General features: G+C 33.2%; 1 pseudogene; it reads left to right on the forward strand.

The window, feature by feature from the left end:
• The first annotated feature begins 367 nt into the window (after positions 1–367).
• LOC120171070 lies at positions 368–4,013 on the forward strand (annotated as a pseudogene).
• The last annotated feature ends 21,105 nt before the right edge of the window (positions 4,014–25,118 follow it).

Here is a 25,118-nt window from a genome sequence, read left to right on the forward strand (position 1 = left end):
GACCTACCTCTCATGGCTCATGCATCGCTCACTCGGATGCCCTCACATAGCTCGCTCGGATACCCTCAGATGTCCCGACCTAGCTGGCTTGGTGGGAGTGTTGGAGATAATTCTCTCGTACAAGGTGGCCTGGAAAGTATGTCGACCTTGTAAGGCATGACGACCTACGACCAACACTATGGATTTCACCCTATCTCAACAAATAATGTGGGAAGTGCATTATTGTGTGAAATAATTATTTCGAAAACATTATCTAGAGAGTTTTGCCCACTCTTTTTCACCTTTACTAGTAGACTCTAATAACAAAACACTAAATAATTCTCTCTCCCTCCCTCTCTATATATAATACATTAAAACCGGTTTCATTTTGGTGCGTAAAATGGAGAGAATGAGGGCGTGTTTGGTAGCCATGGCCGTCTTCACCCTATGCGGCCTAGCCAATGTCAGTGCAAGTTCTTCCGGTCATCGTTTCAAAGCCGGAGATGATGTTCCTCTTTACGCTAATAAAGTTGGCCCCTACCACAATCCCAGGTATTCTTCCCTTTTTCTATTCCATCTCAATTTTTAACTTTCAATTTTCTCGTTTAACATTTTCTTTTTTTTTGCTTTGGTTCACAGCGAAACCTACCGTTACTTCGATTTTCCATTCTGTTCCTCAGGTTTGATTGTATTTCGTGTCTGTTTCTAGTCTACCATTTCTTACTTTTTATTTTATTTTATTTGAGGGTTTAAATTGAGTAATTTGATTGTTTGCTTTGCACTTCAGCCCCCGTGAAGGAAGAAGAGGGAAGCTTTGGGTGAAGTCTTGAATGGCGACCGCCTAGTAAGTGCCCCTTACAGACTCGAGTCTTTGACCGAGAAAGAAGCTGAAATCGCATGCAAAAGGAAGCTTACTAAGAAAGAAGTCGCCAAGTTCCGAACCGCGGTTTCGAATGACTATTACTTCCAAATGTACTACGACGACCTTCCAATTTGGGGATTCTTAGGGAAAGTTGATAAGGAAAGGTCGATCCATCCGACTACAGATATTATCTCTTTAAGCATCTCATTGTCGAGATCCATCACAACAAGGATCAGGTCATTGAGGTTACTGTTCGATCTGATCCCAACGCCCTCGTGGACCTCACCGAAGATGATCCGGTTGATGTCGATTTCATGTACACCGTTCAATGGAAGGAAACGAACACTCCTTTCGAGAAGAGAATGGACAAGTACTCGCTATCTTCTTCCTTGCCACACCATCTGGAAATCCACTGGTTCTCCATTATCAATTCACGTGTCACCGTTTTGTTATTGACTGGCTTCCTCGCCACCATTCTTATGCGAGTCCTCAAGAACGATTTCATCAAGTACAATTCGTTTCCTGTTTTTGATGCATGAAAATCCATATCTAATTCTTAAGTATACTTGGTTTTGTTTTTAAATTCATGTATTCCTTAATAGGTATGCACATGATGACGAATCTGCGGATGACCAGGATGAGTCTGGGTGGAAGTATATCCATAGTGATGTATTCAAGTACCCCAAGAACAAGTCTTTGTTTGCAGCAGCTCTTGGTTGCGGCACCCAGCTCTTTACTCTGTGAGTATAATCCATCGAAGTTAATTGTCTCTTTGTTTCCAAGCAATCTGTTGACTGTTATTCATTTGCTACCTGTTCCAGTAATATTTTTCATTTTTATCCTTGCTCTAGTTGGGGTCTTTTATCCATATAACCGAGGAGCTCTTTTCAGTGCTCTGGTAGTCATTTATGCCCTTACATCTGGTATTGCTGGATACACTGCAGCTTCTTTCTACTGTCAGCTAGAAGGAGAAAATTGAGTGTGTAATACTGATCTCTCTTACTGTTTCTTGTACGATGAAATGTATTGTTAAAATTTGAATGTTTTTTTTGGTCAAAATTCTGATGACTGTTCCTACCATTTTTCATGGCAGGTGAGAAACTTATTACTAGCTGGAAGCTTGTTTTGTGGATCTCCACGAGCGCATTCACTCTCTCGGTCTGTCCATCCGTCTGTGGATGAACACTCGTTGAGAAGTTCAAGCTTGATCCCATCAACTTGAACAACTCATTCCAGAACCTCCCAGTGAACCTTGTGTCCCGATCACTGATAATCGTTTTCGGTACGCCCCAGTACTTTACCACGTGCTTTAGAAAAAGTCGAGCGGCCTCCTCGGCTGGGCATACTTTGGATGCTGGGATAAAAGTTCCATACTTGGAAAATCTATCTATCACTACCATGATGCTAGAAAATTCATCGGTAACTGACAGACCGACAATAAAATCCATGGAAAGGCTTTCCCATGGTCTCTCAAGGATTGGCAAAGGCTGCCAAAGACTATCTTTACCATGTTTTGGGCCTTCTAGAAGACCCAAGTGAGCTGACTCAATCCACCTTGGAGACATGATAATTGTTTAGCATTATCTTAGAAGATAATGATGCCAACTCATTGCCCACTTGTTGTAAATAGTGTAGAGCTCTCATCTTAGCCATTGATGTATTTTAATCCCAACCGTTCATTGTAGGGGACTCTAATTATAAAAGGAGGCTCAACCCCCTTCATTTACACACCTCAAGTTGAGAAATACAAACTAGTATTCACTCTCAAATCTCTCTTCTTCCTTTTCCGTTTTCTTAATACTGTCGCAATTACTTATAAAGCCACGGCAGCATTGCCGTTTGGAACCATTGTGGTGATTCTTCTCATATGGGCTCTGGTCACATCACCTTTATTAGTAGTAGGAGGTATTACTGGGAAAAATAGGAAGGAAGAGTTTCAAGCCCCTTGTCTTACAACAAAACATCCTAGAGAGATCCCACCATTACCTTGGTACTGAAAAACCCTTCCACAGATGGCAATGGCAGGGTTCTTGCCATTCAGTGCTATCTATATTGAACTTTACTATATATTTGCCAGTGTTTGGGGACATGGATCTACACCATATACAACATCCTATTTCTTGTCTTTATCATTCTCTTGATTGTCACTGCTTTTATCACCGTGGCTTTGACTTATTTTCAACTTGCTGCCGAAGACCATGATTGGTGGTGGAGGTATGTTGTTTTTAGCTTCCTGATATGCATAAAAAACACATGCATTTGCAAGTGCTCACAACCAACATATGTTCACATATAGATGCATGGCTGCTAAAAGAATATTATAAAATCTCTCATATTGTTTTTGTATTTTTCTGTTTGTTTGTTTGATGTTGCTTGTGTAGCATGCTATCTTTGACCATAACTTCTTGTTATATAGATGGACTGTCGATATTATATGCTGTAATAGTTGTTCTCTCATCTAGAATTCTGAACCACAATCTCCATTTGTAGAATTCCAAACCAAATATAAGAGAAACCTGACCCAGTTTCTGTCTATCTTGGATCATTTGAGGAATTGTTTGAGTCATTTATGATTAGCCAACACTCAGATACCATACCAGGTGTGGTCTTGTTTCCGATAATAAGCTGATCTTATCTGATGTTCTCCTTGGTCTATCAGGTCCTTCTTTTGCGGTGGGTCTACCGGGTTGTTCATATATGCGTACTGTTTGTATTACTACATAGCGCGATCAAACATGTCGAGCTTCATGCAAACCTCATTCTTCTTTGGATACATGGCTTGCATTTGCTATGGCTTCTTCCTCATGCTTGGGGCCATAGGCTTCCGTGCATCTCTGCCCTTTGTTCGACATATCTACCACTCTATTAAGTGTGACTAGGGAGTTGGATGGTCTTCCCTCTTGCTTGATCAGAAACAGTTGGATAATTAGTTTATCAAAAGATTCTATGGTGATTTCGGGAAGAGCAGAACGGAAGCGCTTGCGCGTTTCAGGGTGCTATTGCAGTGTTGTATGAAATAGGAATCAGTGCCAACAAAAAACTTGTATTTTTCACTTCACTCATTAAACCAGTCAACCGTTCCCTTTTTGTCAATGGGATGCACACTTTAGGAAGAACTTTTGTTATTATGCTGTCGTTTTCACGATGTTAGCTCTAAAAACAATAACATATATCTACATTTTGCAGTCCTTTATTCGTATGTGCTGGGAACTGATTCAGAATGAACACCATTAGGGATGGGCATGAGATCTGAATTAGATGGGTTTGATTCGACCCGATTGGGTTAGGTTATCTAAAAAAATTTCGGATTCAGGTCAGGTCGGATTTTTTTAAATGTGATGTTCTGATTGGGTTGGATTCGAGTTTAGGGTGAAAAATATCTAATCCGATCTGACTCAGAAAAAAAATATAATTTTACCTTATATATTTATGAATAATTACAATAATATCTCTATATATATTATTTTTTCAATTAAATCATTATTTTTATTGAATAAAAATAATATTTTTTATTATTTCGGGTGGGATAGGATTCAAATTTTATTTCAAAAAATCAAGTCGAGTTCAGGTCGGGTGGAGGGTATATATTTTCGGATCGGATCGGGTTGGTCGAAATCCAACCCATGCCCATCTCTAATTACACCATACTCTTTAAATTTGTGGTTTAAATCACCATTTGTCCATTGCGAGTTACAAAGATGGTTTATGCTTATCGATTCAATTTGGTTCTCCCAAAGTAAAAATCCCATCACCATCTGCAGTTCTTCTTGACCAGCTGCTGGCTGTTGGCAGCTTGGCCGCTTCTCCTCCCTTCTCCGGAACAATAGATCCCTTCACCATAGTGTTGGAACATTGTTCCCCACTCCCGGTAAGGTCCCTTTCCAACCTCTTATTGTGCTCTCCAAGCAGTAGTGGAGCATATTGTAAAAATAGCTATATGCTTTTTAGGGTGGGTATGTATCCATCTTGAAATTTAAAATTAATTTATTAAGTATTCAATTTTTGTATACATACCCATCCTAAAAAGTAATTTGTGCTTATTTAAATTTTGTTGTGCCCACACCGAACTTATTTATTCCTAAAAGATAATTAAAAGTATCTATTATAAACATTATTTTTGTTTGGATTTAAAAATTCATTCATCAAGCACGAATCAAAATAAAACAAAAAATATATCTAGCAAAAACTCAAATCCAAAATGCAACCCAAATTTTATATACAATCAAGATCCAATACCTTAATCCTAATAGCAATCGACAACGGGTCAACCCAACCCCAACCCCCTCCAAATTCACTTTGCACCTAATACCAGAAAACGACAAAATTATTATCTATTCCTAGATTTCTACAGGGTTAACCTAGAAAAACTCCAATAACGTGATAAGACTATAATCTGTAAAAAAATGTAACACAACTTAAAAATATGCAAAAAAAAAATCTACAAACCTGCACAAAAATAGAGAAGAACTAACAGAAAAAACTAAAATAAATAGAACAAATTTAAAGGAAAGGTCAAATACTTATTGAGATTATCTAGTAACGGCGAATATCTCTTACTGTGAATTCATACAGTGAATAACTTCACGACGGCGAGTGGACAAACATGAGTCCAATGACGGTGAACAACTTTCTAAAAATTAAAATATCATATTTGAATTAATTAATATATACCAAACATAAATTTATAAATATCAAAATAATATATATATATATATATATATATATATATATATATATATTAAATCAAAGAAATTTTTTTGTGTATACTACATCAAAGAATTAAAACTTACAAATACTAAATCAACATATAATCAATCACTAAATCAAATTTATAATTCATAACATTAGTTAATAAATACATTTCAAAAATTAAAATAATATATTTGAATCAATTAAAGAATTAAAATCTATAAATACTTTTGAATAATTAATAAATATTAATATTACATATCACAAGCTATTTCTTAGTGAACCATGACATTCTTGTCGCAACCGTATTTCTTATATATATTTATAACATTTTCAGCTTTTAACTTATTTTCTTATCGTGAGAATTTCTAAGGCCCCATAAGTTTAAACACTGGTAACCTTTTAGCCGAAACCTAAAATGTTAATAATATACATAACATTTACTCATTTTAACTCATTTTTTTACCATGCATTACATTTTAGTGCAACCTGATATGTTACTCCGAATGATAACTTTTTCTGTTATGATATATAGCATTTTGTGCTCCATTTTTAAACCATTATTTTTTTATAGGTCACACCATTTATTAACATTATTTTAGGTGCCTCACAGCATAACTCCCAGTTATAGACAATTTGTTTTGTATGAGGCATCTCCATCCATTTCTAAATATATTACAAGGTCAATATTATTGCCTCATCTGACTGGGGAAGCAGGAGAAGAAACTCAAGCTAAGATAGAGGGACTATACCATGATATACTATCAAGTTATATCAGATATATAATGAATACGAAAATAAAAGCTTTATCGGCATGCGGTTGCATACAACGATAAAGAATAATTAATAGTATCAAATTAGAATTAATTTATACAAATTAACTAAGTTTTTTATTTATTTATTTTAAAATAAAAGATTTTCTCTTTTAATTATTAAAAAAATACTAATGTTGGAAAGCCACCATATAAATATATAATTATCATTTACAAGATATATCTTGAGTATTCTAAAATAATATATATTTAAAAATATTCATAAAATAAACTAAAAAATATTCATAAAATAATCTAAATATTAGTAATATTTGATATTACTTCTAGAATTATCTATAAAAGATTTTTAACGCTTATAAGATTAATAGCTAAAATGTTTATATGTATTAACAATACAATGAACACTAAAATCTATACATATGAGATTAGATTTATGATTATTAATAGAGTAGAGAAAAATGTGTTAAGAGTAAGAGAACTTATAGGTAGAAAAGAGAAAATAATGGGGTAAGTGTGTTATATTGTAATTGTGTTAATAAAAATGTTACATTCTATTGTAATTATAAGTTTCCCGATTAAACCTCAATTTGGTTTAAATTATTAGTTCACTTGTGTTAATTTTAATATATGATCAGTTCTACCCAGTTGTCATGGGTGTTCAAAACCGGATATTAAAAAATCGGCCCATGACCCGACCCCTTATATCAGGATACCCGCAAGTTGAGTACTCACTCAGCACTAGCCACTAAACAATTCTGCACTTAGGGGGAAAACTAGCTACAACACAGACAAGTTCCTTCAAGTGTTTGAGCAATTTCCTTTAGTAATTGAAAATTCATATAAGTTAATTGATCCCTGAAGTGAATTGAGGAAAAGAAAATTAATCACCCTCACGCACTCTGCATTACTTCTACTTTAAGAATGCTTAAAACATTCGATACTTTGTTCCAATTGACCCCATTTCACATAATCTCAAAGAAATGAAATTCAAATTCATATCATAAATTATTTGAATGAAGGCAAGTAATGAAACAATCTTAATGACCCATACTAATTTTGGGTCTCTTACTAATGCTTGCGGCTGCTTGACGAGTGATGATGAGGGACGATGACGAAGAGATGGAAACACCGAACCAGAGAAGAATACTCGCCTGATCGGTCGCCTGAGGTCCGACGAGGCCGTGCGTGAGTGGAGTGGTGACTCGTGACTTGAGAGTTTCTAATTTGGGGTTACAAAATGGGAAACGGGATAAAAAAATAAACTAAAAATATATAAAAAATTAAAACTTAAATTAAAGGTACCAGGTCAGCGGTAACCTGTTGAGTGACATATTGTGACCGGTGCCCCAGAAACCCCAAGTCAACGTGTACACCTTAAAATTCGAATTTTCTTAAGATAATTATATATTTTAATAGCTTTGCTTACATGAAATTTTAGTTGTGTCAAACCTTTATCAAAATTTCATATGATTAAAATATATGTGTGCCCAACCTAAAAAATATTCTTGGATTCGTCACTGTCTCCAACCCCAAGATTGCAGGATTTTGAGGAAGGATTGGTTGATTCCGTTTTTCACCTCTACGTTATCTCTGTTGCCAATGGTATGGAGTGGAACATCGACTCCACCATCATTGCTTCTCTTTTCTTTTTCTCTTGTTTCCTTGTCGACATACGTAATTGTTCGAATCCATAATTTTTAATAAAAATAATATTCTCTTTGTCACTGAATCCACTCCATATAATATTTTATTTTCACTTATATTAAGGGACAAAGTTTATGTATTATTATTATTATCTGATTATGTTTGTGTTAATAAAGTTTACCAAACAGAATACATTGCTCGTTTCATTATAGAATTTGAGTTTATAACTCTTGATTTAATTAGGTGACAAGTTGAATTACTTAAAAATATGTTTGTAAGAGTTATTATAAAAATAATAATTGTATATACAAAAGTTTTATAAAACCATTGTTGTAACTTATAAGCATTGTGTCACCATTTTATTGGATGATTTAATTTATTGATTTTAGAATAAAAATAGAATCAAAATGATAGAATGTGTAAATAATAAAGATCAGATGTGCTGTTAATTCTAAGTAATTTGATTAAAATTATTTCAATAGTTTAATAATCTAATTGATAATTTTGTTGGTTTAGTGGTCAAAATAGAACATTTCTTATAGTTTAATGACTATACAAGAAATTTACCCTACATACAAAATAACTGTTTAGATATGATTTTCATATTATCAAGATTTGATCTCCAGTATGAGATTATGAACTCAAACTTTTAAGCAACAAATTCTATAAATTTTGGTTTAAATATATACGAAATTAAAACTTAAGGTGTACAATTAAATTAAGGGTAAAGTAAACAAATGGGTCCCCAATTATAGGATATTATTTTATTGTGTCATTTGACTATTAAATATTATAAAATGGTCCATCAACTATTTTATATTAAATAAATAATGGTCGTTTGACTTGGATGTTAACATGCTAACTGGACTATTCATTATGTTCCAAACTAGTCATTTTATATTAAATAAATAACGGTCGTTTGACTTGGACGTTAACATGCTAACTGAGATATGATAGTCTTTTGAGATTTTGAGATCACATTTTATCATATCTCAGTCAGCAGGTTAACATAAAATTCAAATTGTCATCAAATTTTTAATGGAAAATAACGAGTTTGGAACATAATGAATAATCAGGTGACCATTTTGTAACTTTTAATAGTTAAGAGGCTCAATAAAATAACTTTGAGGACCATTTTATAACTTTAATAATCGGTAACCATTTATATATTTTATCTTTAAATCAAAATAAAAAGTATATATAATTAAACACAAAATTCATACCTAAATATGATATTACTCTGAAAATTTTAAACAGTGGGACAATATTATCCAACAAGAAAGAGATTAGAAAGGGAAAGAATTGGCGAGATTTCAATTCAAATTTGTTGAAATTAACACTAACAATAAATAAAATAAAATAAATTAGAGTAAATTACAAATATATCCATTGAATTTTACTCTATTTCCTATTTTACTCACTAAACTTTAAATCTTTTCAATCTACTCACTAAATTTTATACATTTGAATTATGTTCTAAATACTTTCAACCATTTGATAATGAACTTTTAATCACCCTACTACAATTACTGATGCTCAAACCCATGACCTCTCGGAACAACAACTATTCTTTAATAACTGAAATAAGTTGGTTCAACTGTTTTCTTTTTAACTATGTGACAATATGTCGTTTTTTATATATTACTAATATTTTTTATTTCCCCGCCACCCATTTACTGTTCATACTCTTAACCTCTTTGTTTTCATTCTCCATCACTCATTTGCTGCAGCTCACCAACCGTCAAACTAAGCAAAGCAAAGCAAAGAAAGCAAAGCAGATCAATGCTCGGCAAAGAAAAAAGAAAGCAACACATCAACTGAAACTGGTAAAACGATAGAACTTAGAAATCAAATAATGGTGTCATCGTCGAGCAATGACCTAACCTTTAAGCTTCATTTGCTGGTAATCGTAAACATATCAGGTCACTACACTAGAGTCAAGTCCTAAATGAACCCTATGCTTGTCAACTCGCCTCCGTCTCCATCAACGGCGTCGAACCTGAACATCAAGCCCAAGGATGGATCGAGGGTGCGTTGGGGGTGTGGTTGCACTCACTAGGAATTTTAAATTCCCTTATATTTTAAATTTTTTATATTTATTTTCATTTAATTATTTAATTTCACATCCTCTATAATTTTATAACTTCGTAACCTTAAAAATTTTAATATAATTTATTAAGTTTATACCTCTTAACTAAATTTCTACCTTCATCCCTGATCAGACTCCTCAAGTCTACAAATGTGTCATAGGTGTCGAGAGGGGTCATACCGTCGAGATCTTCAACAACTTCGAGCTTATCTACGACCCCTCCACCCACAACATCGATCGCTCCTTCCTCAAGAACAAACAGGAACTTTGTACGACAACACCCTGTTTCATTATTTTCTCTTCTTGTTTTATTGCTTTTATACTTCCGATTTAAATTTTCTTCTTGTTTTGTCAGATAAGAAGATTTTCCATCTTTTTATATTCTTGGATGGCACTCCACTAGGAGCGAATCTGATACGCACATTCACAAAGCTGTTACAACATAACAATCCCATAACTCAAATTTTATTAATAAAGAAAAAATACAGTTTAGAATAAAATCCGAATGTCGATAAAATAACGATCTGAAAAAATAGTTGAGGCTTGTAGATACAGTTTTTGACAAACGTCATAATTATCAAATAAATAAGTCTTCTTTCTCAAATAAGTAAGCTATAAACACAGAATAAGAAAGAAGACGTCAGTTAAAAAGAGAGGGGTTTTGAATAATCAGTAAATAAATAAATAAAATAGTATTAAAGTGAAAGCAATAAAAATAAGAAAAGTAAATTGTAGAGAATTAATTAAGATGAGAGATAGCCTCCAACTTCGCTTTTCCTCAATCCGTCTCGATCACTGAAATAGGTTTTACTTCGGATACTTGTCGGTTACAGTCTACAAGGCCCAACCTTTGTAACTCACTCTTCTCTTAGGTGAATTAACATCGGCTATTGATGTTAACGCCAATGCTGGTTTAGGAACTAGAAAAGCTCGTGCTCGGATTATGGTGTCTCAATAAGAATCGAACTCGATTTTGATTTTCCTTAGCGGACCGTCGCTAAGTTTGTTCTTAGGGAATTGAATTTGCTACAAGCTGACTCTCCTCTCCAACTGTAGATCACAACATCGATCAAGCCAATATGCACTCTTTGGATTGAAAATATTGAGATGTTTAAAGAAAAGGATGATTGTCTCTCATTGTCTGCTGAAAATCAAGAAAGAATCTAAAGATATGAAGCGCTTTTGCAATTCTCACGAGATCAGGTCGAGTCGTAGCTTAGCTATCAGCTAAGAAAAAGTTTAGCCAAGTATGATAGAATTCATACTTAGTGTGTGAAAGAAAGAAAAGATGAAGAAGAAAATAATTTTATTGAAAGAAGCTGAAACAAAGAAAAAGCCAAAATCAGTTCTATACTAAATTCTGAACATGCCCTCATAAGCTTCACCCCTAAAGGGTGTTTACAGCTTTGAGATAATCCTAATGAAAATAAAATACTAACTCTCAAGAAAAAAATAAAACACTTAATTCCTAATTAATATTAAACTAAAAATCCAAGTAATAAATAATTAAAATCATAACCGAAATTCTAATCAAACTTGTAACAAACCCAACCCGTACCCGATCCTGATACGAATCCGATGTGTCGCATAGACTTTTCAAAACAACTAAAATTCCAATTCATATTGAAAACAAAACGGAATAATTTACATTAATTATAATAATACAATTTTACAAAACCAATCAGAGCAAATCTTATTAAATTTTTTATTTACATGCCAACTACTTTATTATAACAAAATACATACAATTCAATATTATTTCCTGATCTGATCTTCGAAAAGGAGAAGTTGATCTGTCTTAACCCTCTTGGCTCCTTACTCTTCTCAGAACCTACGTGTGAAACATTCACACGCTAAGTCGATGGCTTAGTGAGGCATAAAAACATATAATGTAAACTCTATATGTAACACCCTTAACTCGTATATATCTCGATATACGAGTCAAATATGTCACATCAACTTAAAAACATTTACTGAACTGAAATTGCCTAAAAATTATTTCCTTTAAAAACACTCTTATTCTAACTTTAAAAAAATCTAATTTAAATTATATTTCAACTTATAATTTATTTCTTTGTTACGGGAAAATAAAATCATTTGTTAATCAGTAATTTTACTAACCTATGTCTTTTCGTAAAATATTTTAAAAACATAATAATATAATAAATTCTTGTCATGCATAGATACCGATAAAACTAAACTAAGTAAAATAAAATAAAGTAAAATAAAATAAAATAATTCTAGTTTACTATTACAAATTATTTAAAATAAATACGATAAATAGAAACTACTGACATAATTATACATGTCACTATAAGTCTAAAGAAACATCATAGATGTCTTACTAATACTGATGATATGTATGTCTTTCCAAAAAGATGCTCCGATAACTCCTTAATGATCGTACTTATCCTTATTAGAACCTATGTATGAAAATCATCATGCGCTAAGTGCGCTAAGTATAACTTAGTGAGGCAGTAATAATCTAAGATGAGAAAAATCTGAAAATATCATAAACATAAATAAAATAATTCAACTTAAAACATTAAACTGACAAACCAACTTATCCAAGTCGATTTCTTCATTGAGACCTGAAATTTCATTTTAAATCATGAACTCATGAAAATTCTGATAAATCATATCTGATAAAATAAACATATCATGCTTTCTGTCAACTGGAAAACATTTACAACTTGCATATTCATTTTCATAGCCCAATGCATATTTATGAGAACATAAGATACGCGAGTAAGGTGAGTACTATGCACAACACAGTGTAAATCGTAACTGATACTGAGATATGATGCAATTTTGTGCCGTCATAACCTGAATAAGCACCAACGGTGCTGGACATTGATACATGAATGTACCAAAGCTGATATGATAACATTGATACACGAATGTATCAAAGTTGATAATGGATAAATACTCAACTAATGGCATGTCAACTGTACCAACAATTCTCACTATAACACACAATGGGCTGATGTATCATAATAAATTCATCATAAAAATATCATGCTTGGGTAGTTCATACCCTAAATCATTCATAAATTTGATATAGAATATTATAAAAATATTCTTTATAAACTTTATAAATCATACTATAATTTGGAATGAGGTTGACTTATCGCAAGTCATCCTCGATCAAAATAATTAAATAAATAACTGCACTCACCTTTGTCTCACTATAGATTCCTTTAAGCAATATTTCTAATCACGTGCTTTTTCTTTTCCTTTCGAATCGTTCCGATTGCTAGATTTGTCGTGGTCTGGCAATACCAAATAATAACACAAAGTGTTCGAACTACATATTAGTATCGTACCAATATAAGCTATAAGTTGTGAATTCTTTTTTTTTAGAATTCTCCTCAATTTTCCATTTAGTTCATAATGGTCCTTCACCATTAAAATCATTGCACATTAAATATAAAAATTCCAGCACTTTAATAAAATGCTTAAATCAATACCTCAACATTTCAAACATTTATAAATATTTCAACTCAAACTTTCCTAACTTTCAATTTTCAACCACCAAACTTAATAAATTTGTAAATCAACCTCAACTCAATATTTAATTCAAAATTCAACATACTAATAAATTTTCCAGCATTCAATAATTTACTCAAATAATACTTCTTCATTTAAGAACTTGAAAACAAATCCCCAAAGTTTTGGGACCTTTCGAATTCCACCATCTAACCATTAAAATGAATTCTTTTATAATTCTTCTCAACATTTCCAATTTATTCAAAATGGTCTCTTGACATTTAACTTCAATTCCAAACATCCAAAAATATATTCAAACATTTAAACATTACTCTTCAGTTTCTAATCCATTTCCACTTAAATTCTAAAATTTCCATATTCAGACAACCCGCACTACCTTTACAAAATCAGTATTATGTATTGATATACACACTGAAATTTAATTTCATTTCTTCCGTTGAAAACTAGACTTGAATGCAATCTATCCATATAAATAAATCCTTATAATTCATTCTGTAAAATTTATGGTGAATTTTCAAAGTTGAACGACATAATCTGTTGCCCCGTTTTTCTGACCTTTCCTCGATTAAAAATTCATATCTTTTTGTATATACATTGAAATTGATCCCTGTTTATTTTATACAAAACTAGATTCATATATGAACACAAATATATAAAAATAATCTCCAAATCATTTTTATATAATTTATGGTGAATTTTCAAACTCACTGCGCGATTCAAAAATCTAAACTATTTTCATTAATTTGCATCCTTAGGTCCTTCATCAATTCTTACAACACTTCTAATATCAAGAATCGATCTTTAATCATAAAAATCACACTTCCCCTTCATCAACATCTTACCAACTTTAGCATGAAACATGAAGATTTTTATACCAAATGAAAAAGAAATTCATGTAAGTTATTTTATCCTTAACAACCTAACTTAAAATTCTAGTAAAAATGGACCAAAAATTAAAAAAAACTTGGTTACCTTGGCTATGGAGTTGTGTCCGGTTGCTGGAGGAGAGAAGAAGAGTTCATGAAAATTCTAACAAAATATCTCCCACTTTAACCTTTAAAAATCAATTAAAAACTAATTTTTTTTATTCATTTGGGGCCAAAAGACTAAATTACCATTAATGAATTCCCAAAATTACAACCATGTCACTCCATGACATCATCACTCACATATCATATCCATAAAAATATCTTAATTCTGATTTTATACTTTTATCCTTGAAATTTTTAAAGTTGCAATTTAGTCACCTAATTCCAAAATTTTAGCTTAACATGGAAAATCGACCTTAATTCCATTGATCCATGATAAATTTCACTTTTCTAATATATATAAATAATATTTCCAACCATTATCTATCATCCTTCAATTTTTCGTAAAATTATGATTCGATCCTAATATCCGATTTCAATACTGAACTTTACCGCTTTATAACTTTTAACAAAAAATCTCGTACCAAAAATCTGATTCCCACAAAAATACTAGTTTTAAGCCAAATTGTTCACTCGCATGCTAAAATATATAACTTTTAAAAATTATAATTTCGGTCCCTATACATTTTAAAGTTTATAATTTAGCTACTAAACTTTCAAAACTTACATTTTAGTCACTGGTCAAATTTTGGGGTATTACACTATATTCTTAACAATGCATCAACATTTCATACTCTGATATCACACAAAACCATAGAATATTCATATAATCAAATGTATACATACCCATATTTCGGCATTATCATCATTAACCTCATTTCACATCATAATAACATACAGAACCATAAACATTTCATATAACGAGCTACACATACACATATACCATCATACTCATTAATCCATATTATTATATAATCTAGTACTCAATCTTTGTACAACATCATATAACATAGAATTATAACACGTTTTACAAAGCAATACACATAACATCACACATAATTTATTTGGTTATCTATTTTAATAGCCCATGATACACTTTTGAGAACTTAAGGTATGTGAGTGCATTGAGATTGTGCACTAATGCTGTCACCAAAGCTCGTAATTTTCACCAAAGTGCCACATAATTGTCCCGAAAGACATATAGGTTTGCACCAAAATGTCACATAATTATCATGAATGACCATATAGACCCTCAACTCTTCGCATGGTAATTATACCCCTAACTCTCCTATCACATAACATGGGCATTATCATTTATTCTTATCACATATTCACATAGTCACACGAATCATCACATGACTTATATCATTTCAAATGTAGTTACATGGGTCATTTCTCAGAGCATATATCACATGGTTCATGTAACATTTTCATGTAGTCACTTAGATCCTTGTCTTATAACACATATCACATAACATCATATCACATAACATGTAATGCAAGAAAGATATAATAATATATACATGTAATCACATAACTTATATCATATAACTTATTCTTTATTCTCGTATGATCACCTTTCAACACATATACTTTAAGCATGTACTTTTATACATATTTTAATATAATCCGTATCAATACAATATAGCTTTTCTTATAGATTTCCATAATCATCTATATCATCTAAAGTCTATACTAGATTCATATATTCACTTATTTCAGCTTCACATATTTTGTTACCTAAACATGTATTCTCATATGGTTTCCTATATAATTACCATACAATTAATATTACATGTTAGTATAATTACTTATGCCAGTATTTCCTAACTTATATCCGATTCTCATTTTATTATCATGTATATCAATGCTACTTAACTTATCTCAGTCTTCATTTAATCACATAAGTTCATTATATTAGTTCACATAGATCTAATTCATATTACTTATACCTTGTTATCATATATTCACCTAAATCATTATCATACAATATAATATATGCCATATAGTTCCCTTAAACTTAGAACATTTCATAGGGTTCATATTCACATATTGTTCTTATATCTTCTCATAGACCTATAAACACCTAGATCCTCATTACCTAACTTATTTTACTTGTTCATATTATCATTGATATTTATACCACATAACTTATACCACATCCTCTTATTATTACTTAAGTCATTGCTATTTACATAGTTTATGATCGCATAACTTATATCACATAGTCACATCATTACATAAATCATGCCACATAACAAAGAACATAATACTACATATTCACATAATCCAGTTACCAACTATTCTTATTTTCATGCATTCATAAAATCAAAACATGAAAATAGACTCATCGCAAGTCTAATTTCCATATAATCATATGCACTCACCCGAGCCTCACTAGTCAATACAAACACTTATGACCCTTGCACATCCTTGTAGCTTCAGATCTTCTTGAACTTGTTTTCGATCGATATCTACAAGAATATACGACTTATATTAATATCAGAGTTCGAATTGCTTATAACCAATCAATATAACTTAAGCTGAAAAAATCACTGTAATTTGGCATTTCAAGCTTAATAGTATCGGTACTCATACAATAGTACCGATACTACCCTCTTATGGTATCGATACCCCCCCTAGGTACCGATACCATTTTTACATTATGTAATTATAAATTGATAATGGTATCGATACTAAACACTTGGTATCGATACCCCTTCAACCAGTACCGATACCGCTCTTTAGGTATCGATACTTCCTAACGATTTCATCGAATGATATCATATGGTATCGATACTGTTCCTTCAGAATCGATATCTTAAGCTTAGCTTATACTCATTTATCTTTGGAAGTATCGGTACTGGATGAACAATATCGATACCCGATACCCAGGACTTACTTATTTTACCCGAAATTTTTCCAAAACTTACTTAATTTCCACTCTACTAACTTCTTTAAATTCCTTAAACTCAAATATACTTACTCAAACCATCTTATATCACTTAAACACATCCAAACATTGAATATCTCATTAGAACACTTAAAACTAAAAATCTTACCAATTTATCAACATGTTCCAAATTCATTTCTAACACTTTGAATCTCTTATCTCAACTCATGACAAGTCAATTTCAACTTCAAAATCTATTTACCCTTTCTTTTTCAACAATTCACTCTAAAACTTATTTTACTTAATCTCTTATAACTTGTCCATCTTTTAGTTTCTAATTCTCTTTAAGCTTCCTTAAGCTTTCGTAATGCTCCAAAAACCAAAACCAACCTTAGAATGAAAGGAATAAACACTGAGAAACATATTTACCTTATGCAAAAACCCACGGTGGAGAGGAAGATGAAAGATGAAGAAAACTCAGGATAAGTTTTTCCAATTCCCCACGTTTTATCACTTAAAGAGGGAAGATAAAAATATTTCCTTTGAAATGACCATAATACTCTTCCAATAATCCCCCTTTGATATAAAGTCCTAAACAAAATTTCCAAAATTAAATCTTTTAACTTTTCAAGTTATTTTAATTAAACCACTAAATTTTGAATTCTTATAATTTGGTCACTTGCCCTGTTTTGGGGATGTTACAAATATCCCCTTAAGAAAATTCATCCTCGAATTTTCACTGCACAAATAGATAAAATCACTATCTACATATATCTTCAAATTTTCTCATGCTGCTTCTACTACTTTAAATTTTCGCAATTACACTTAATAACTTGTCTTTAATTTCCAAAGAACTCAATCCATTTTCTATATTTTCACTCCTTCGATTCTATGCTTACCTTTAACCTTTAGAAAATCCATATAATGTTACTCATTAGGTAGATAAGAACCTAAATTCTTATCACTCAAAATCATGAATTAGTTGATTTATTTCATCATTCAAAGCCTTTACTATTCTACAATACTTATCTGAATTACGATGCACATAATCTTTTCATATGACCTTAAGTACTTATCCAAGGAATATTCACCTTTTTATAACTCTTTTCATATTTGATCCTTTAAACTCCACATTTAATTTACTTATCCATTACTTCTTTCAAAATCAAAATCTCCTTTTAACATAGGTCATATCCTTTCCTTCTTGTTCATATACTTTTTCCATATCACTTATACTTATATCTGATTACCAATCTTTATCATATCCTCATAACTTTGATAAGCAACTCTACTTGCATAAAACCTTTAACTTCTTTCAGACATATTAATCTTTATCTCATTCACTACATCACTTTTACATGATCAAAATACACAACTATACATAAATCCACGTCGTACTTGGTTAGCTTAATCTGACATCATCTTCTAATCCTTTATCTCTAATACATTTACCATCACATAACCTTGTTAATCAACATCAATTCTTTTAATCTAGAGCGCAAACACTTATCAAGCCAATCATATACATCTCTTTTCAATTGAAAGTTCTTAGTGGTATTTTATTCAACTTATTAAACCGACACTCTTACTCATACACGATGCAATTCTATGAATTCAAACTCAAACATTCTAAGTTCCTCTATCTTATAAACTAATCACCGATGTACCCATTCTTGAACTCTTCTGAAAATAATAACCACATCACTTGATCTTTTAACATTCTCATGATAGCATTTATCCACTCTACTCTAACTGGTCAGCGTAACAAACCTATTCCACTTCAGAACAATGGAGATCATTTAACACTATTCGAATGCGTTTTCAATCTCCTAAAAATAATCCATTGATCTCGTAAAGGCATTTCCTGAGGTGTCCGCTCTTCATCCTGCCTGGCCAGGGCAAGTGAATTGCTACCACCATCAGGTTTATCACCTCTTACTTCATTTCAAAAACTCTCATAATCAGACATCTAATATAACATAACAATCATATTTTCTTAACAAGACAACACACTCCTTACACTATTATATCAGAAATTTTCTTTTTGTTGCCATGTACACATTTTAAAACTCATTTGACTTCAGTTTAAGCCTAGAATTGGCTAAACCTTAGCTCTGATACCATTAAATGTAATGCCTCAACCCGTACCTGACCGGATACGAATCCGAGGTGTCACATTGACTTTCAAAACACTTACTTTTACAAAACAACTAAAATTCCAATTCATATCGAAAACAAAACGAAATAATTTACATTAATTACAATAATAAGATTTTACAAAACCAATCAGGGAAAATCTTATTAAATTTTTTATTTACATGCCAACTACTTCATTATAACAAAATACATACAATTCAATATTATTTCCTGATTTGATCTTCTGAAAGGAGAAGTTGACCTGTCTTAACCCTCTTGGCTTCTTACTCTTCTCAGAACCCACGTGTGAAACATTTACATGCTAAGTCGATGACTTAGAGAGGCATAAAAACATATAATGTAAACTCTATATTCTAAATAAAGAATCAACCCTTCATACTCTGATATAACACAAAACCATATAATATTCATATAATCAAATGTATACATACTCATATTTCAACATTATCATCATTAACCCCATTTCACATCATAATAATATACAGAACCATAAACATTTCATATAACGAGCTACACATACATATATATCATCATACTCATTAATCTATTTTATTATATAATCTGGTACTTAATCTTTGTACAACATCATATAATATAGAATCATAACACGTTTTACAAAACAATACACATAACATCACACACAGTTTATTTGGTTATCTCTTTTAATAGCCTATGATACATTTTTGAGAACTTAATGTATGTGAGTGCATTGAGGTTGTGCACTAATGTTGTCACCATAACTCATAATTTGCATCGAAGTGTCACATAATTCTATTGAAGGATCACATAGGTTTGCACCGAAGTGCCATATAATTTTCCCGAATGAGCACATAGACTCTCGACTCTTGGCATGCCAACTATACCCCTAGCTCTCCTATCACATAACATGGGCGTTATCATTTATTCTTGAGAACTTATCTTAATTATCTTGGATTTCCCGGATCTGTAGAAGAATTTGCGGGTTCCTCTTGCTTTCAGATTTTCATCTTCAACTTCAACACCAGAGAGTTTGTGTTCTGAACAGCTACCGTTAAAAGAACTGAAAGGAAGACGTTTTTTCTCATCTTCACTCTCTCACACAGGAAAGTTCACTTATTCTTCGCTTTACTTCACTTATTTCTCCATATTTGATCTGTTCTATAATTTCTAGTTATTTCTTGTCAGCTCAATTTTTTTTTGTGGATTTCTAGATCTGGTTTTTCTGTGTTTGATTTGGAATAAGTTCTTTAAAAGAAGCAATTTTTATTGAGGTAATTTGATTATTGGATTTCTAGAATTTTCAGTTTAATTTTTTGCGATCTTGTAGTATTTGCATGATTCTAATATTTTCTAAAACTATCGTTTAATGTTTTGGAGCCAAGAAAAAATAGTTCTGATTGTTAATTCAAATATTTTCTTAAATTCGTTTCTCAATCCATTGACGTTCGTACATGTTTACGCAATTTACCTTATAATTGTTAATAAACTTACTTATTATTATTATTAACCTAATTACACAATTTATCTTATAATTGTTAATAAACTTACTAGCAATAAATTAAAATCGTACTTAGTAACCAACTAGGCTTTTTAGTACCCTTCAATTCTCTAGAGTTTTCTGGTGCATCTTCTGTCTTCTTTGGATTCATTTTCCATAGTTTCTCATAGCTTCGACTATAGATGATTATTTGAGGTCATGTCCTTCTTTTAGAGCCCATGGGACGTATAGGGGGAGGGCTCAACATAGTGGTGACAAGGAGACTAGACTTATAGTTTGCTCGTTGAATGTAGGCACATTAAATGCTAGGCTGCTAGAGCTAACCGACGTACTTAATAATAGGAAAATAGATTTTGCATGTATTCAGGAGACTAGGTGGAAAGGGGCTCACGCTAGAGAGTGTAATGGGTACAAGTTGTGGTATTCTGGCTTAGATAAAGCTAGAAATGGGGTGGGTATCTTGGTATCCTTTAGGCTCAAGGAAAATGTAGTTGAGGTTTGTAGATACAAGGATAGAATCATGATGATTAAGGTTATTATAGAAGAGGAAGTGGTGAATGTCCTTTCAGTGTACGCTCCACACGTTGGCCTAGGGGAGGGGGAGAAACGTTGCTTCTGGGATCAGTTAGATGATGTACTTAGGAACATTTCAGAGGATCAAAGAGTTTTCATAGGGGGAGACTTCAATGGCCATATAGGTAGTGTAACCGACGGGTTTGATGGTGTTCATGGGGGTTTCGATTATGGTAGCAGGAACGATGAGGGACGTACGTTGCTTGAATTTTCTACTGCACACAATTTAGTGGTCACTAACTTCTTATTTAATAAGAGAGATGCGAACTTGATTACGTTTCATAGCGGGGTGCATTGTACCCAAATCGACTACATCCTGGCTCGAAATCGGGATCGATAGGCTTGCATTGACTGTAAGGTGTACCCTGAAGAGGCATGTGCATCACAACACAAATTGTTGGTTTTGGTGTTCCGCGTACCGCACGGGCAGAGCACTCATAGGAGAGCTAAACTTGGTAAACCTAGGATCCTTTGGAAGAAGTTACATGGAGCGACAGCTGATGACTTTAAGAGTAAGGTTTTGTCTAATACAGGTTTTGGAACTACAATCTCAAATAATGCAGATTTGTTATGGAAAAATATGACAAATTCTATCAGAGAGATGGGCAAAAACACCCTGGGGTTGTCGACGGGGAAGGTCAAGGAATATAAAAAATCGTGGTGGTGGAATGACGAAGTCCAAACTAAGGTGAAGACAAAGAAAACTTGCTTCAAGAAGTTTCTACAATGCAATGACAACGAAGAAAGGTCGAGAGCTAAACAAAGATACAAGGAGGCAAAGCGGGAAACCAAGAAAACGGTGGCTAAAGCAAAGAATAAGGCATACGAGGAAATGTACAAGAGATTAGACACCAAGGAAGGACAAAACGACATCTTCAGGCTTGCAAAATCTAGGGAGAATAGGAAAAAGGATCTAGGTAGCATTAGGTTTATTAAGGACAACAATGGTGTTCTTCTAGCGAAAGATCATGATATTAAGAGGGTTTGGGGTAGTTACTTCTTTGGCTTATTTAATGAGGGTGCCTCTCCCTGTAGAGATAGTACCGTTGATGGGTCAGCCGACCATCATACTACGACCAATGACTGCCTTACAAGTAGGATTGGGTTTGAGGAAGTCAAAATAGCTCTTAGAAAGATGGGAAGGGACAAAGCTGTCGGTCCTGATCAAATTCCTATCACTGTGTGGTTGGCCCTAGGAGAAGAGGGAGTTAAGTGGTTGACCAACATCTTTAATATTATTTTAGAGACTTCCAAGATGCCAGAGGAGTGGAGAGAGTCCACGGTGATACCAATCTATAAGAATAAAGGAGATCCCCAACGTTGTGGTAACTACAGAGGTATTAAACTACTCAGTCATACCATGAAGCTATGGGAAAGGGTGATAGAGGCTAGGTTGAGACAAGTTACTAGGGTTTCGGAAAACCAATTTGGATTTATGCCAGGCAGGTCTACCACGGAGGCGATTCATCTACTTCGACGACTTATGGAGAAATATAGGGAAAAGTCTAGAGATCTTCACATGGCGTTCATTGACCTTGAGAATGCTTATGATAGCGTTCCCCGAGATACGATTTGGAAGACTTTGAAAACGAGACGGATCCCAACTGCTTATATCCGGGCAATTCGTGATATGTTTTGTAGATCTACTACACACGTCAGGACTACAGTTGGCGACACCGAGGTATTCCCGGTGGAAATCGGACTCCACCAGGGGTCGGCTCTTAGTCCTTACATCTTCGCCTTGATTATAGATGACATCTATTGTGCGACACCAGACGGTGTACCATGGTGTATGCTTTTCGCTGACGATATTGTCCTAGTTACTGAAACAAAATCTGAGTTGAATAATAGACTGACTATCTGGAAGACTACTTTGGAAGAAAAAGGTCTAAGGATCAATATTGAAAAGACATAGTATTTATGTTCAAACTTCAGTGGGGACCAAAACGATGAAGATGTAGAAGTATGCATAGAAGGATACGTTCTCCCCTCAAAGGATTGTTTCAAGTATCTAGGGTCTATGATACATAAAGATGGGGGTGTAGATGATGATGTAACACACCGTATAAAGGCGGGATGGCTATAGTGGAGGGCTGCTACTGGAGTTTTGTGTGATAAGAAGGTGCCTCTAAAACTTAAGGGAAAATTTTATAGAATGACAATAAGACCAGCGTTGTTGTATGGATCAGAATGTTGGGCAACCAAGAAGGATCATGTAAGGAGGATAGAGGCTGCAGAAATGAGAATGCTTCGATGGACATGCGGTAGGACTCTGTGGGATATGACAACAAACTCTACTATTAGGATGTCCTTGGGGGTGGTGCCTGTTTCTGAAAAATTGAGGGAGGGAAGACTACGGTGGTTTGGGCATGTCCTTAGGCGACTACCGTCAGATGCAGTCAGGATGGTAGAGTCGATTACAGTCGACGGTGCCAGAAGGAGAGGACGACCAAGGCGGAAGTGGAAAGACTGCTTGAGATCTGATTTGATGGATTTAGCCCTTACCGAGGACATGACCTCTGATAGGAAAGTATGGAGACTAAAGACTAGGGTAGTCGAGTAGTATGGGTCACATCTCTAGGGTGTATCATCTCTGTCTTCTTTTAATGCCTTTGTAGTAATTTCCATGAATTCTACTTTTTATACGTTTATGTTATTGGTATTTATGAAGGCTTAGAATTGGGCTTGCTATCGTGGACTTCTGTGTAATATTCTCTTTACTTTTAAATTTAGTCGGGTCTTACGTTTCTGTCTATATGCAGAGATTTTTTCGTAGAGATTTATTTGCAGGGATTACTTCCCATTTCAAACGCGCATATGATATTAATGATATTTATGACTGTATATGAATATTGTTCAACTATGTATTTATGTATTTATTTATACATGCTTTGCATTTTATCTATTTTTTTAATTTTCTGACTGCCGGAGGTCTTCCACGGAAGCTACTCTCAACCTGGCGTTGGGGGCAGCCTACTACCCTACCTCCCCCTTACCCCATTGCATATGGGAATTAGGTTTTGTTGTTGTTGTTGTTGTTGTTCATGTAACATTTTCATGTAGTCACTCAGATCCTTGTCTTATAATACATATCACATAACACGTAATGCAAGCAAGATATATTAATACATACATGTAATCATATAACTTATATCATATCACTTATTCTTTATTCTCGTATGATCACATTTCAACCCATATACTTTAAGCAGGTACTCTTTGTAACACCCCCAACCCGTATCCGAGTCCGAGGTATCACATTGACTTTTCAAAACTTTTGCTTGTACAAAATTAGTGAATAATTTAAAACTTTTATAACATATAACTTATTCAAAACGTTTACAAAACTATTCAGAGCTTATACAATACATTATTTTGAATACATGCCAACTAAAACTTTAGTTGTTAACATACATATTATTCATGCTTCTTCTGATCTGACCTTCGGTAAGGAGAACTGACCTGTCTTGCTCCACATTGCTCTTTACTTTTCTCACTTCTGTAACCTACGTGTGAAATAATCACATGCTAAGTCTATGGCTTAGTGAGGCAATAAACATATAATGTAAACATTTACTAGTAATCATTTCTTACAACTCATAT

Source organism: Hibiscus syriacus, unplaced genomic scaffold (assembly GCF_006381635.1).
Source record: "Hibiscus syriacus cultivar Baekdansim isolate YM2019G1 unplaced genomic scaffold, ASM638163v2 tig00111810_pilon, whole genome shotgun sequence".
Classification (NCBI taxonomy): domain Eukaryota; kingdom Viridiplantae; phylum Streptophyta; class Magnoliopsida; order Malvales; family Malvaceae; genus Hibiscus; species Hibiscus syriacus.